This window comes from Sciurus carolinensis, chromosome 4, assembly GCF_902686445.1.
Source record: "Sciurus carolinensis chromosome 4, mSciCar1.2, whole genome shotgun sequence".
Taxonomy (NCBI): domain Eukaryota; kingdom Metazoa; phylum Chordata; class Mammalia; order Rodentia; family Sciuridae; genus Sciurus; species Sciurus carolinensis.
Window position 1 is genome coordinate 97,320,151 of NC_062216.1, and position 13,273 is coordinate 97,333,423.

Here is a 13,273-nt window from a genome sequence, read left to right on the forward strand (position 1 = left end):
AATGCCAACTCATGATCTTTATACTTTGTATTCCTTCATGTCCAGCAGGCTGAACATTTTTTTTTTCATATACATTTATGGTTCCTGTCTATGAAATGCCTTTTGACCATTTTCCTCAAATTTCTTTGTATTTAGCATATAGGTAACCAACATATACAGCTTGTTGGGTGGATCTTCCTCCTAATTATGTTGTTTATATAACCAGGGCTATGGTATGACAGTCTTCGTTCCTTTGGCCAGACAGCCTCCTTGAACTCGGTGCCGTGAATACATCTGAAGTCCCCACTGTCCTGTGGCAAATTTCCAGATCTCTTTGAGGATCCCAGGGGCACGCTTCTTAAAGCCCAAGTTGTTGATGGGTTGTTCTGGAGTCACTGCCTCAGTGACTGCTTAATAGCCCTTTTTCTCTCTCTTCTTTGCAGGAACAATTCCACCAAGCCAAGATGGAAAGGAAGAGCATGAGGGATTCCATAATACTTTTAGAATTAGATTGCCAAGTTATAAATAAATCTTAGGATATATTAGAGATATATTGATCCTTTCTTTTTGTCCAAAAACATGGTATATCTCATATTTAGATTTTTTTTCACTATATATCTCTTTCTAAAAAATATTTTTAATTGTAGATGGACACAATACCTTTTTTTAAAATTTATTTTTATGTGATGCTGAGGACTTAACCCAGTGCCTCACATGTGCTAGGCAAGTGCTCTAACACAGAGCTACAATCCCAACCCTTTACTAAATCTCAACAAGCTTTTATAATCTCCTCCACAAAGGATTTGAAAACTTTTTTTTAGGTTCCCTACTTTTTTTTTTTTTTTCTTTTGGTACCAGGGATTGAACCCAGGGATGCTCAACCACTGAGCCATATCCCCATCCCTTTTAAATATTTTATTTAGAGACAGGGCCTTGCTGAGTTGCTTAGGGCCTTGCTAAATTGTTGAGGCTAGCTTTGAACTCACAATCCTCCTGTGTTAGGCTTATTCTAAGCACTTGAAATTTTTTCTAAAATGTGTCTTTTATTGTGTATGCATTTTCTGCAATATTTTATAGTATAAAAAAAGTGAAGCACAAAGAAAATTTGAAATAATACAATGAATTATCTATACGCCTTTCATCTAGATTCAATCACTGTTAAATTTGTCATATTTATCTTAACATCTGTGTATATATGTGTAATTTCTTCTTTTCATGTGAAACTAGAAAATCTAGCCAGGCACAGTGGTCCATGCCTATAATCCCACCTACTCAGAAGGCTGAGGCAGGAGGCTCACAAGTTTGAGGCCAGTGTCAGTAACTCAATGAGGCCATAGTCCGCTTAGTAAGACCCTGTTGTAAAATTAAAAAATAAAAAGGACCAGGGATGTTACTCAATGGCAAAGGGTCCTTAGGTTCCATCCCCATTACTCCCTCCTACCCACCCCCCAAAAATAGTAAGAAAAAAAAGGTACTGGACTTAGTTCAGTGGTAGAGCACTTGACTAGCATGACTTCCTGTACACCAATTCTAAACTCTCCTCAAGTATACTTTTAGTAATGGCTCACACTGCTCAGTACTAATTTTCTGTGTTAGTCAACTTGGTATTACTACAACAAAACACTTGAGTCAGCTAATATAATAAGAAGAAAGGTTTATTAGCTGGGGTACAGTGACACATGTCTGTAATCCCAGCTACTCAAGAGGCTAAGGCAGAAGGATAGCAAGTTTGAGGCCAGCCTAAGCAACTTAGCAAGGTCCTGACTCAAAATAAAATTTAAATTTAAAAAGGACTAGGATGTAGCTCAATAACAGATCACCCCTGGATTCAATCCCCACTACTACTACAGAGAGGGGGCGGGGGGATATGGAGAAGAGACATTTATTTAGCTCAGTTCTGGAGGTTCATGGACATCAGCATTGGCTCAGTTCTAGCGAGGGCTCCATGACATCATGGTAGAGAGCATGACAGGAATGTATTCAGGAGTAAGCAAGTGATTACATGTCAAATCAGGAGCAGAGAGAACTGAATGGGGCCAAACTCAGACTTATTTATGTATTTATTATCTTTATTTTCTTTTTTGGTACTGGGGATTGAACTCAAGGGTGCTTAAACACTGAGCCACATCCCCGCCCCCCCCCCCTTTTTTTTTATTGTAAACAAATGGGATACATGTTGTTTCTCTGTTTGTACATAGAGTAAAGGCATACCATTTGTGTAATCATAAATTTACATAGGGTAATGTTGTTTGATTCATTCTGTTATTTTCTCCCTTCCCCCCACCCCCCACCCCCAACCCCTATTAAAAAATATTTTATTTAGAGACAAGATCTCTCTAATGCTAAGTTGCTGAGGCTGGCATTTAAACTTGAGATCCTCCTGCTTCAGCCTCCTGTGCCTGAGCCCCTGGGATTACAGGCATGCACCACAACACCTGGCCCACGTCAGACTTTTTAAACAATACCCTCAGGCACCAAAATACCAAAGAGTCCTACTAGAACTACCTTCTAAGGGCATGCCTCCAGCGGTATAAAGCCCTCTTGCTAGGACCCACCTCCCAGTAGCAGCACCCTGTGGACTGAGCCTTCAGTCACAATGGAGCTGCTCTATCAGGACACCAAAACCACAGCAATATCTTTCACTTCTTTGGTTAAATTTATTCCTAAATATTTTATTTTATCATTTGATGCTATCATGAATGGGATTTTTCTCTGAATTTCTGTTTTGAATAGTTCATTGTCAGTTTATAAAAACACTTGATTTTTTTTTTTTTTGCATGTGAATATTTAAGGCTTTCTGTATGTAAGATTGTCTCACCAGTAATCAAACAATTTCACTACTTCCTTTTCTGTTTTTCTTGTCTAATTCCTCTGGTTAGGACTTTCAATACTATGTTGATTATGAATTGTATTTGGTTATCTTGTCTTTTTACTCACTTCTAATAGAATACCTACCCCATCTTTTTTGTTTGCCTACTCTTTATGACATTGAAATCTCAAAGATTATATAGCTATTTTGTGTGTATCTATCATATATATGTGATATTATATAACATATAGATATCATACTATATATATATATATATATATATATATATATATATATGATAAAGCAAATAATAAAATATGTTCAGAGGGCCAGGCATGCTTGCATATTATACTTATAATCCCAGCAATTTGGCAGCTGAGGCAGGAGAATCACAAGTTTAAGGCCAACCTCAGCAATTCAGGGAAGACCCTCAGCAACTTAGCAAGAACTTGTCTCAAAATAAAAAATAAAAACAGAACTAGAAATGTAGCTCTTTGGTAAAGCACCCCTGAGTCCAATTCCCAGTACCAAATAAAATAAAATAAATAAAATAAAATAAAATAAAATAATTAAAAGCAAAAGAAATAAGATACAAAAATAAGAAAAAAACCTAAAAAATCTATAATGTTAGATTTGAACTGGCAATATCAGTATCAACTCATGATTTAAAAACTAAATTATTTCCTAAGCCTGGCACAGAAATCCCAGCTATATGCAATGCTGAGGTAGGAGGTTTGCAAGTTTGTTGCCAGCCTCAGAATAATAACTTTTTAACAAAAAGTGGTTGGGATGTAGTTCAAGGGTATAGTGCTTGTTTAGCAAGCATGAGGCCCTGAATTCAATTCTTAATACCAGAGGAAAAAAACCAAAGAAGATTATTTCCTAATTTTGTTCACTGAAATAGTCTAGACACAATGTCACTTCAGTAGTATTAAGCATATTTGATGCCCAGATTTCTATATGCTAAAAGGAATAATTTTCTTTTAATTGGAAAAATGAGTGATTTCATATCTGAAGCAGTAACGATATGATTTAGTCACAGGACAGCAGGGAGCTGAAGCTCCAAACATTGGTTCTTTGTGTTCTTCTGAGGGAAAATTTAAGGTCAGAAGCCAAAAGCCATGCAAGAGAGAATTTTATTGTGAAAGTGAGAAGAAAGCAAAGTTCAAGCAGAGAGCCCTTTCAAGAGAGTGGGTCCTCTCCAAGCAGAGAATGACAATGGTAACAGAGCCATCTCTCAATTTACTGCTGTTTTATGTTTGTGCTGAGAACTGGGATCCACCTTCTGCTCTCTTCGCCTATCAGATGTTGAACTCCTCCTTCATGTACAGTGGCGAAGTTTTTGACCGTAGTTGGTGACTCACCAGGACTGTCATGGAGGTCATCCTATTCAGATGGCTTCATCTATCTATAAGCCAGTCCTGTGTCAGTGTGAGCATTGGGGTCAGTAGCTGCAGAGAAGTTGCCTTAGTGTGCCTGTGCTACTAAAGAAATCACCTCCCTTCCAAGATACATGGAGGCACCTGTGGCCATACTCCCAGCTCTGCCCTGACCTTGTGGACCCTGTCAAGAGTTAGTCCTGGGGCTGGGGATATAGCTCAGTTGGTAGAGTGTTTGCCTCGCAAGCACAAGGCCCTGGGTTCAATCCCCAGTACCGCAAAAAAAAAAAAAAAAAAAAAAAAAAAAAAAAGAGTTAGTCCTGTAAACCCTTCTCTCTTGACGTATTTCCCCAGCTAGCTCCTCTTGCTCCTGTTTTTATTCTCAAGGTCTAGCATCCATTATTTTTCTACATGTTACCGACTACCAGTTGTTTTCTCTTCTGCCTTGAAAGTAGTTTAAAGAAGATTCTGAAAAAGAACACTAGTGACCTTGCATGTATTTCACTGCCCACTATTAGCTACTACCTAACAATTTGGTCATAGAATGTCTTGTTGTGACCCAGATGTTAGAGTCCCTAGTTTTAAAACTTGGCTCTACTACTTGGCAAATTTTATTTTAAAAATGGGCAGAAAACAACAACCTCACTGTATGTTAATGGCTTTATCTGTAAAGTAAGAGATAATAATAACTGGTTCATGGAGTTTTTGCAAAAGATTAAATAACAGGACTGGGGTTGTGGCTCAGTGGCAGAGCGCTTGCCCAGTAGCATGTGTCAGGCACTGGGTTTCATCCTTAGCACCACATAAAAATAAATACATAAAATAAAAGTATTGTGTCCATCTACAACTAAAAAATAAAAAAAAAAAAAATTAAATAATGACAGTTGTAAAGTGCTTAAAATATAACTGAAACATAATAAGTACTAAAGAAGTTTAGATATTATCATCATGATTTTTATTAACACCATTTAAGCTTCTTATTTACTGTTGTTAGCACACACACAAAAAAATCTTGCCAGTTATGGTGTCACACACCAAGTACTCACGAGACTGAGGCAGGAGAATCTCAAGTTCAAGGCCAACCTGGGCAATTTAGCTAGACCATATCTCAAAATAAAATTAAAGAAAAAAATGGGGGGCTGGTGATGTTCAGAGAGCACTTGTCTAGCATGTGGGAGGCCCTAGGCTCATCCCCAGTGAAGCCCACATCCCAGGAATATTTCACAAGGCTTGCAAAGCTCCTCTCCTTTCCACCAGATTGTGTTCACCACGTACTGTTCTTTTGTTTCTAAAATTTGAAACACATTCACGAATGTGCCGTGTTCTCATCCATTCCAGGGCTTGGGACATAATGTTCTGCCTTCGCGGCAGAACTGTTCTTCGCGGTCTTTTCATTGGAACTTCAGAGTTTAGCTCAAATGCAGCTTCCTGGGGGGAAACTTCTCAGAGCAACTCTCTGTTGAATAAACTCCCCGCACCCCTATGCAGTCGCCCCCATATCTGTGGGTTCTGCATCTGCAGGTGCAACTACCTGTGGATCAAAAATATTTGGGGAAAAAAAAATCTATGTACTGAACATGTAAAGATTTTTCTTCTTGTCATTCTCTTCTAAACAGTCTAGTATAAAGCTATCACATAGCACTGGCATTGTATTGGGTAGTATAAATCATCTAGAGACGATTTACTGTGGGAGGATATGTGCAGGCTGTAAGTGAATGCTATACCAAGTTATACAAGAGACCTGGGCATCTGAAGATTACAATGTCCATGGGGGTCCTGGAACCAATCCCTCTCAGGTGCTGAGGGACAGCTGCACTTCTTAGTAGCACTTCCTCAGTTACATGGGCAAACAACCCCCAAATGACAGTAATGTGAAAAAAAAAAAAAAAAAAAAAAAAAAGCACTAAAGTTTCCTCCCTCTAATTAAAGGTCCCTCAACAATCTGCAGGAAGTTTTGTTCATTTTAGAAATTCAGTTCTGCTGTTCCAGAGGCTGACAGAGTACTTACCATCTTGAACATTGACAGTTGCTGTGCTAGGGAAAAAGGAGTTCTAGTTTTCATAGTAGGCCCTTCAGTGCTTATCCTGGACATGACACACATCATTTTTTAAAAAACTGAAGTGAAATTCAGATAAATATGATACTCCCGCCTTTTTTTTTTTGTGACCTCATGCATAGTAGGCAAGCACTTTACCACTGAGTCACATCCCTAGCCCACAACAAACCATTTTTAAGTGAATAATTCAGTGGCATTTAGTACATTCACACTATTTTGTAACCACTACGTCTATCTAGTTTCAAAACATTTTCATCACCCAAAAATAAAAATGCCACGTTTAGTAGCACAAGCCTGTAATCAGTGACTCCACAGGCTGAGGCAGGAGAATCACAGATTCAAAGCCAGGTTCTGCAACTTAAGTGAGACCCTGTCTCAAAATAAAAAAACCATCCTTGGGTTTAATCTCCAGTACCACCAAAAATAAATAAACAACAACAGATAAAACCTCATTAAGCAATTACTCTACTTTCCTCCTACCCCCCAAAGTCCCTGGAAATCACTAATCTGCTTTCTGTTTCTGTAAATTTACCTATTTTGGATATTTCATAAAAATGGAGGTATGCAGTAAATGAAGTTTTGCATTTGGCTTCTTTTACCTACACGATGTTTTCAAGGTTCATGTACATTGTAGCATGTAATAGTTCTTCATTCCTCTTTTTCTGTTTTTCTTCTTTTTTTTTTTTTTTCCTCTTATTTTTAGAAAAAGGAAAAAAGTTTTATTGCTTTGCAAGCAAAGGAGAAATGAGTTGACTCAAAGGCTACATTCCACGTGATCTCTATTGGAGTAATTCAGTTGTTGATTCGGGAAATAGTCATTTCTGAGATCTTCTGAAGCCATCCCCAAAGTCTGGATCACTTCGTTCCTATGGTGGGCGTGTGCTTAAGGACAGATAACTGCCTAGGATGGGGAAGAAAGGTAATCCTGTTTCCTTTGAGATTAGGGAGGGAAAGAGATTAGGGGGGAAGGAAGAGGGGAAGAGAAAGAAACAGAAACATCTGTTTTTAAAAAGTTGCAGTGGCAGAGCAGCAAGGGTTATATTCAGAGCATAATCCTGTTAAATTTCCCCACTGTCAATTTCTATATTCTATTTCTAAGGAAAAATGGTCGATGACATCTCCAAACTGCTTCCTGCTGAAAGGAGATGAAGTTGGTGGAAGTAACCCAAAGTCTTTGTTCTCTATCAGGCAGGGTGTGGAAGTTAAGGGCATTCAGCATCAGAGCAGTCCAGAGGCCCACAGTGGCAGATGGAAAGTGACTGGAGGAGGCATACGTAGGGCAGGGACCATACTAAGACATAATAAATAAGACAATAAAGCATTACTTTTCTGATAAATAATTAGCGTAGAAGTGGTTAGTATTTCATCCAGTCTCTGCAAACCATCTTCATTCCTTTCAATGGCGGAGTAATATTCCATCATCCAAAGGAATAATTATATAGATCACAATTTTCTTTATCCATTAATCTATCGATGGATATTTGGGTTGTTTTTACCTTTGGCTCTTGTGAATAATCCTGCTATAAACATTAGTGTGTAAGTATATATTTGAGTTTCTGTTTTAAATGCTTTGGGGTATGTATACCTAAAAGTGGAATTACTGGGTTATATAGTAATTCTTTGTTTAACTTTTAGAAGTACCGTTAAATATTTTTCCAAGGCGGCTGGGCTAATGTGTTTTAGCAACATACATGTTAAAAAACACATTTGCATTCAGCAAAGAAATTGTAAAATATTGAACAAGTGTTTATATTTTTCCATAAATGGGTCAACCTACTAATGAAAACAATGGAGATAACCTTGCAGAAGACTTGAGTATTTTACTGAGCCTGTGTTTTGGAACAAACATCCTCTTATCAACCAGATGTCCAAGCAAAAAAATTTAAACTATCTCTGGTATGCAGAAGGCTGGGACAACTTCAGAAGTTGGTCTTATCTCTTTATAAATGTTAGTTAAAATGCCTACAGTGTCTCAAAAATTTAACAGTGGTTTTTAAAAAAATTTACAGAGCACCATCGTATACTCTGTATAACTTAGTCAATGTTAAATTAAGTTATTAAAATATTACAATTTAGCCAGGTGTGGTGGTACACAACTGTAATCCCAGCTAGTAGGGAGGCTGAGGCAGGAGGATCACAAGTTTGAGACCAGCCTGGACAACTTAGAGTGTGTCGCCAAATAAAAAGGCTAAGGATGTAGCTCAGTGATAGAGTGCTTGCCTAGCACGTTCAAGACTCTGGGTTCAATCCCCAGTACTCTCCCCAATTTTTAAAAACTTATTACAAAATATTAAAAATTTGGAATTTTAATTAACATGTCTTTTCATTCCCTGAATCAGTGGTAAAAAGATTACCCTTTATGACCCAAATGATATGAAGAATTTCACTTTCTTTTAGTAAGCTCTAACTAGTAGTACCTCACTCTTTCCCAAGTGAAAATTATTTAAACAAAATATTTCTGAGAGAAAAAATGTGGTTCTGGTATGAAAAGCTCTTTTTCCTGAAACTATGATCTTGTCTCTAGAAAGTATTTCAAGTTGGCTCACTACAAAGCAAATAGGCACGAGAAACACTCTTCCTTCACCACTCCATGAGGTACAATCCTTAAACAACCCCTAAACAAATTAAATCATCTTAGTAAGGCTGGGGATGTAACTCAGTAGTGGGGCACTTCTACAGCATGTACGTGGCCCTGGGCTTAATCCCTAGTACTGCAGAAAGATGGAGGAAAAAAACCTAAATGGTGCTCATGGTTGAACGTTAAACTACTTCTTCAGTGAAAAGTCACAATGGAGAGGGCTCACCATCCTGGAGTCAACCGCTAGAGATAAGGCACCCAAAGGTGTATCCAGAGATCTCCTGGGCACCAAGAAGGAAACACATTTCCTCTTTCCTGGAGGACCATATTTTATGATCTGAGGAGGAGGAGGTTAAAAATAGTCTACAAAGTGAAGCACATGCAGCTTTATCTACAGTTTGTATTAGGAAAACTCTGGACCACACATACCTGACTTCCCACCCGCTAAGAATCCTCCTCTCTTCCTCTTCCTCTCTCTTTATACAACTTATCCTTTTAGTTCTTAAACTGCCATCATCCTCAGAAAAGGATAGAAAAAGAACAACCTGAGAAAAAGGAGAATAACAACCCCCAGGGAGAGAGGAGGACAATGTGACCCAGGGAGAGAAGGCAAGCAATGGGCTCTGGACTTTTACCTTCCCAGCGACAATGGGTTTTGAACTTTGGCAGCTGTTTCCTCTGATTTGAGCTTTGAACTTGCACAACTGTTCCCCCTGACCACCCAACTGGTGCATTTTTGCCATAACTCAAATCTCACTTGTCATGATTTCAATCTCTCTTTAACCCTATAAAAATCAGACTCTGGTTGTCATCAATTGCCATTTTTCTCTTCTGAAAATGTGCCATTCTTTTGCTTAATAAAGAAAGCTTGCTGATTCGCTGAGGTCTATTCCCTGGTTCGGTCATTTATGCTTTTACTCAGGAAAGTCCCCTGCTCCTTATTCTCTAATGAATCTCTCACTCTTAATAGTTGATATAAGTCCCTCCTTCAAAGACTCTCAAGTCGGTTTAGGGAGGCCCTGCCTTTCAAGAACTTGGGACAATTCCTTTCCAAGAGGCTTCTATGGGCCAAACTCTCCAAGAAACCTGGACGGGACGGACCACATTGTGAGGTGAGTACCTCCATCTTTGCTTCCTCCTCAAACCTCAATACCTACCCTTGCAAATTCCTGCTCTCGAGGAAACTGACATTGAGACCAGCCTGGGAAAGAAGAAAGCAGGTGCAGGAAAGGTGTCACAATGGAAGTGGATGTGTCCAGGCCTCGGTTCATGTTTGATGTCATTCATTTCATGACACGAGCACCCCCATCATCTCTCATCATCAAAACCCATTTCTTCATCCCAGAAGAGTCTATCGTTTGTATTCATTAGAAAACACCACCACAGGAGAGGGATCATGCTTTTTGTTTTAATTGGAGACCATGTATTTTACCTCCTATGTCACCTCAGGGGAATACAGCTGCCTACTTCTCTCTTCCTACATTTTCAACTATACCTCCATGAAACCTATGGTTTTGAAAACAAGAGAGTCACTCTGTGTATTGTTCACAGTATTAGTGTATTAGGATTGTGGGATTAGTTGCCAAGGGGCCAAAGAAGACACCCAGAGGTGGGGTGTGAGACATAAGCTTATCGAAAAATGCTTACAGGGAAGGCCCAGTGGCAATGGATGTGACAAGTAGCACCTCCGTTTCTCACAGCACCTCCTAGGCTACCCGGAAGGTAGCACCTCTGTCTCTTAGGATACTTGGTCCAGGGGTGGCCAACAGCACTTCCCCACAGTGCTGAGGTCCATGCCAGTCAACACAGGGAGAGGTTAGTTAGCCCTCAGGTTGAAAGAGCCGTAAGAACTTGGTGTGCATATGAAAGCAACTTTTTAGTCAAAACTAATTTGCCCTAATTCCCAGCATGAGAGAAAGTCAGTGTCCTTCAAGATAATATTTATCTGGACGTTCTGGCCCAGACTCGCACTCACTGTTACATAAACATGGCTAGATTCTTGGAAGTGGAGAGGACCACTTCTGGGACATGGTGTGTTTTACAGTTCTCCCTTTCTCCAAGGACAATACACCCTGTCACTCTAGGAAGGGACAGACATCCCAATTTACTCAAATGACATCCAGATTTTTTTTTTCTGACTCTTTTAAACTCCTTAAGTTATAAACTCTGAAGGGTGTGATATTTTAAGCTACTTGAAGGTTAACAAATTATACAGACTGGCAGAAAACAATGAGACCTCTGGACCAGAGACAGAGAGTGTCCTCACAGCCAAGGCCACAGCAGAGCTCTGTACTCCGAGCCCCCGAGCCCATGGAGTGATTCTGGAGAGTACCTCAGGGTGCTTTCTGGGTGCATCACGGGAGACGAAGATTGAGTTTAGGAGGCTCTGGTCTTATAAAGGACTGCTGGCAAATCTGCCCATCTTTCTAGAGAGAGATATTATGTTATTACACTGGAATGTGCACAAATATCTCTGGGGAACCATGACTGTAAATCTCTTGAAGGGAGTCACCCTTTTGATCTTATCCAGAAGTGCAAATACTTGTGCCCTAGGGGAGTCCCTATCTCTTGTCTTTCCCAAGTTACTTGCTTGCATGAGCATTCCTAGAAATACTGTTCTGGAGTGTAGGAGCATGGAAAACTCTCTCTCAACTTAAATTGTTTTTCCCCAAAACCTCTGCTTTTAGATATTCTGCTGTACTTTCCTTAAAAAAAAAAAAAAAAAAAAACTAACAATTTCAGTTGCAAAAATTTCCAAATCAAGTGCTACTAATTTTTTCAATATTAGAACACTATGTTCCATAGTTGGGCATGGTGGTGCACGGTGCATGCCTGTAATCCCAGTGGCTCTGGAGGCTGAGGCAGGAGAATGACAAATTCTAGGTCAGCTCCAGCAACTTAGCAAGGTCCTAAGCAACTTAAACTCTGTCTCAAAATTAAAAATAAGGGCTGGGATGTAGTTCAAGGGTAAAGCACCTCTGGGTTCAATCCCCAGTACCAAAGGTCAAAATAAAAAATACTATGTGCAATAAATTTAGTGTTCAATCCAAATATTTTGGGTTGGCGGGGGTACCAGAGATCAAACCCAGGGGCACTTAACCATTGAGTCATATCCTCAGCCCTTTTTATTTTTTAGTTTGAAACAGTGTCTTGCTATGTTGTTTAGGGCCTCCCTACGTTGTTGAGGCTGGCTTTGAACTTGTGATCCTCCTGCCTCAGCCACCAAATCACTGGAATTACAGGTGTGCACCACTGCACTGGACTCAGTCAGCATATTTTAGCAGAAAGTACAATGAGAGGTGGTGTACAGGACAATAATCTTGCATTAAATGAGGCAGTGGGGGAGCCCCAAATCTCTCACAGTTTATTTTAAAGATGATCTGTTGTTCTGTATGGTTACATTAAAGAGATGCTCAAAATATGACTTCACAAATTCAGTTTATTGTCCCATAAAGAAAACATTTTATTAGATAAACAATGCTTAGAAAATAGAAAATAACATGACAAAGATCTTACAGGGGATACTCTTGGTAGATGAGGTACATTAACTGCATACTAAGTAAGTTCTAAATTATTAAAATGCACAATTGGTATGGAAGCAGGCCTCAGTAAAGTCTAATTAAAGATTTAAGATAGGGGCTAGGAGTGTAGTTCAGTGGGGGTCTGGATCCCATTCCTAGTGCTGCACAAAAAAGAAAAAAAAAAAAAAAAGAAAAGATTAAGGCATAACTTCATAGTTCTCTGAAGAAATGTCATTCAATGCAGATCTGAAATGATAATAGTAAGGTCCTTCAAAGTTAGAAGGCAGTGAGTGGGCTGGGAATGTATCTCAGTGATAGAGCACTTGAGTTTCAGGCACAGGTCCTGAGTTTGATCCCCACTGCTAAAAAAAATAAATAAATAAAGCCACATTCACAAAGGGAGAGAGCACACTACAGGTTCTTGTCACAGCAAAACATGTCATTCACATAACTAACATAACTAACTCCATAGGTGTTTGACATCATTTCAAGGCTATATAACACCCATTATATTAGGGAATTGTATTGAATGTTACCATTGGTATAAAAAAAGGAAATAAAGAGAATATGTATGTAATTTCTTATGTATGGATAATATATCATTTTAAGTATAATGTAAACACCAATGAAAATTAGTTGTTTATGGAAAAACTACTAAGTGATTGATAGGTTAGCATAGTGGTTTGCATTATTATTCAATTATATTCACCCTCACCAGGCATGTTGGTGTACTCTGCTAATCCCAACCACTCAGGGGGCTGACGCTTGTAAATTCAAGGCCAGTGAGACCCTGTCTCAAAAGTAAATAAAAAGGATTGGGGATGTAGCTCAGTGGTAAAGCACCCCAGGTTCAATTCCTGGTACCAAAAATAAATAAGTAAATGCATAAATAAAATATTTGTTCTTCTTTCCCTCTCATTGTATGTAGTATATACTTGTTAGGTCTGGCCT

The 13,273-nt window shown here is 39.0% G+C and overlaps 1 non-coding gene across 1 annotated transcript; it reads left to right on the forward strand.

Moving 5' to 3' along the window:
- Positions 1-4,374: 4,374 nt before the first annotated feature.
- Trnaa-cgc (transfer RNA alanine (anticodon CGC)) lies at positions 4,375-4,448 on the forward strand. The gene has a single exon. It is a non-coding gene; the product is annotated as a tRNA-Ala (tRNA).
- The last annotated feature ends 8,825 nt before the right edge of the window (positions 4,449-13,273 follow it).